This window comes from Hippocampus guttulatus, unplaced genomic scaffold (assembly GCF_054856545.1).
Source record: "Hippocampus guttulatus isolate MCC_2025c unplaced genomic scaffold, RoL_Hgut_1.0 HiC_scaffold_40, whole genome shotgun sequence".
NCBI classification, from domain to species: domain Eukaryota; kingdom Metazoa; phylum Chordata; class Actinopteri; order Syngnathiformes; family Syngnathidae; genus Hippocampus; species Hippocampus guttulatus.
The window spans coordinates 135001-138056 of NW_028233899.1; the positions used below are offsets into that span (position 1 = coordinate 135001).

The 3056-nt window shown below is 77.6% G+C and overlaps 2 non-coding genes across 2 annotated transcripts in view; both read right to left on the reverse strand.

Annotated features, from left to right (window-relative positions):
* The window catches only part of LOC147185033 (28S ribosomal RNA), a 4301-nt gene extending 4176 nt beyond the window's left edge, over positions 1-125 (reverse strand). The window contains exon 1 of the ribosomal RNA XR_015099913.1: positions 1-125. This exon is cut by the window's left edge and continues 4176 nt beyond it. This is a non-coding gene — a ribosomal RNA (28S ribosomal RNA).
* Positions 126-499: 374 nt separating this feature from the next.
* LOC147185034 (5.8S ribosomal RNA) lies at positions 500-653 on the reverse strand. Its single transcript, XR_015099916.1, has one exon. It is a non-coding gene; the product is annotated as a 5.8S ribosomal RNA (ribosomal RNA).
* Between the last annotated feature and the right edge of the window lie 2403 nt (positions 654-3056).

Consider the following 3056-nt stretch of genomic DNA (forward strand, 5'->3'; position numbering starts at 1 on the left):
CGGGGATTCGGCGCTGGGCTTCTCCCTCTTCGCTCGCCGCTACTGAGGGAATCCTTGTTAGTTTCTTTTCCTCCGCTTAGTAATATGCTTAAATTCAGCGGGTCGTCTCGTCTGATCTGAGGTCGTAGTCGAACGGGGTTAGAGGCGGGGGCGACGGATCGCCTCCCGTCATCGGGGGTCGGCCGTTAACCCCGCGCCTCGCCGGGCGCACGACTCCTACGCGGCCGCGCGGTGCGTCGCGGCGGACTGCGCGGCGGGGGACGGATCCTCCATCGGCAGCCGCCGCGGGCCCCTGCGGCCGCGCGGTGGTCGGGCCCGTCGAGGGCGCGGGCGGTCGGGTCTATACTTAGGGGGACGAGGGCCGTGCCGTCCGCCCCCCCCACCCCCATTTCCCCGTGCGGGGAGGGAAGGTGGGGGGGGTAGGCCGGCGGTGGCCCGCGACGCCCCAACCGCGGGAGGGGGGCGCCCGTGGGCGCCCCGATCCCGATAGATGTACAAGCGACGCTCAGACAGGCGTGGCCCCGGGAGGGACCCGGGGCCGCAAGGTGCGTTCAAAGTGTCGATGATCAATGTGTCCTGCAATTCACATTAGTTCTCGCAGCTAGCTGCGTCCTTCATCGACGCACGAGCCGAGTGATCCACCGCTGAGAGTCGTACGTTTGGTTTGCGGTTTTGGCCAACATTCAGAGAAGGGGTTAAAAAGGGGGATAACGGCGCCTCCGGGCGCTCCTAGCCCCCCCCGCCCCGCCGGCAGGCCGGGGGGGGACTTCGGAGACATTGAACCCCCCGCTCGCCGCCGAAGGTGGCGAGAAGGTTGGGTACCCGGCGACTGGGGGTAAGGTTCCGAGGTCGGCCAGGTCGCGATGGCACCGGCGGGGGAGTGGTCCCCGACGCCGGCCGCGGCCCGGCCTGGACTATGGGAGCGTTGACAAGGCGGACGGGACGTCGACGACCGCGCGGACGCGCGGGGTGGGGCGGTCGGGGAACGCCGACGGGCGCCTGACCGGGGGGGGGGGCCGGCGGGGGCCGGGCGGGACGCGGGGAGCGGCCGGCCGCGCGACGACGCGAACCGACATACACCCCGCGCCCGACACCGTCCTCCTGACCTTCCTCCCCCCCCGCGACGCCCGCGGCGCACCCGCCCGCCGCCCCGCGGCCGCGCGGCCGCCGCCGCCCGCCGCCTATCGGCGTTTCTCACGCTTCGGACTCGGGGGGCCGGGGCGCGGCGGGGAGCGCCCCGGCGCCGCCGCCGACGGCACCGCGGGGTCGGGCCGCGGGGGCTGGGGGCCACGTGCCCCCGCCCCGCGCCTCTCCCCGCGGGCCGCCTTCGACGTCGCCGCCGCCGCCGCCGCCGCCGCCGCCGCCGTCCTCCTCCGCCCGTGTGTTCGCTCTGGACTCGGGGGGCCGGGGAGCGCCGGGGTGCGCCGGCGCCGCCGCCGACGGCACCGCGGGGTCGGGCCGCGGGGGCTGGGGGCGCTTACGGGTCGGGGCGGGGGTGTAGGCGACCGGCCAAAGACCGGCACCGTACCCCCCGCCCGTCTCCTTCACGCCCCCGCCCCGCGCCTCTCCCCGCGGGCCGCCTTCGACGTCGCCACCGCCGCCGCCGCCGCCACCGCCGTCCTCCTCCGCCCAACCGTTTGCATCTGTTCGCTCATGACTCGGGAGGCCGGGGCGCGCCGGGGTGCGTCGGCGCCGCCTCCGACGGCACCGCGGGGTCGGGCCGCGGGGGCTGGGGGCCACGTGCCCCCGCCCCGCGCCTCTCCCCGCGGGCCGCCTTCAACGTCGCCGCCGCCGCCGCCGCCGCCACCGCCGTCCTCCTCCGCCCATCCGTTTGCATCTGTCCGCTCATGACTCGGGAGGCCGGGGTGCGCCGGCGCCGCCTCCGACGGCACCGCGGGGTCGGGCCGCGGGGGCTGGGGGCCACGTGCCCCCGCCCCGCGCCTCTCCCCGCGTGCCGCCTTCGACGTCGCCGCCGCCGCCGCCGTCCTCCTCCGCCCATCCATCCGCTCCGAACTCGGGAGGCCGGGGTGCGCCGGCGCCGCCTCCGACGGCACCGCGGGGTCGGGCCGCGGGGGCTGGGGGCCACGTGCCCCCGCCCCGCGCCTCTCCCCGCGGGCCGCCTTCGACGTCGCCGCCGCCGCCGCCGTCCTCCTCCGTCCATCCGTTTGCATCTGTCCGCTCCGAACTCGGGAGGCCGGGGTGCGCCGGCGCCGCCTCCGACGGCACCGCGGGGTCGGGCCGCGGGGGGCTGGGGGCCACGTGCCCCCGCCCCGCGCCTCTCCCCGCGGGCCGCCTTCGACGTCGCCGCCGCCGCCGCCGTCCTCCTCCGCCCATCCGTTTGCGTCCGTTCCGCTCCGGACTCGGGAGGCCGGGGTGCGCCGGCGCCGCCTCCGACGGCACCGCGGGGTCGGGCCGCGGGGGGCTGGGGGCCACGTGCCCCCGCCCCGCGCCTCTCCCCGCGGGCCGCCTTCGACGTCGCCGCCGCCGCCGCCGTCCTCCTCCGCCCATCCGTTTGCGTCCGTTCCGCTCCGGACTCGGGAGGCCGGGGTGCGCCGGCGCCGCCTCCGACGGCACCGCGGGGTCGGGCCGCGGGGGGCTGGGGGCCACGTGCCCCCGCCCCGCGCCTCTCCCCGCGGGCCGCCTTCGACGTCGCCGCCGCCGCCGCCGTCCTCCTCCGCCCATCCGTTTGCATCCGTTCCGCTCCGGACTCGGGAGGCCGGGGCGCGCCGGGGTGCGTCGGCGCCGCCTCCGACGGCACCGCGGGGTCGGGCCGCGGGGGGCTGGGGGCCACGTGGCCCCGCCCCCCGCGCCTCTCCCCGCGGGCCGCCTTCGACGTCGCCGCCGCCGCCGCCGCCGCCACCGCCGTCCTCCTCCGCCCATCCGTTTGCATCTGGCTTTCACGCGGGCCGCTGGCCGCTCTCCGGTAATGATCCTTCCGCAGGTTCACCTACGGAAACCTTGTTACGACTTTTACTTCCTCTAGATAGTCAAGTTTGATCGTCTTTTCGGCGCGCCTCCGGCGCCGCTGCCGGCCCCGGCGGGGCCCATCCGAGGAC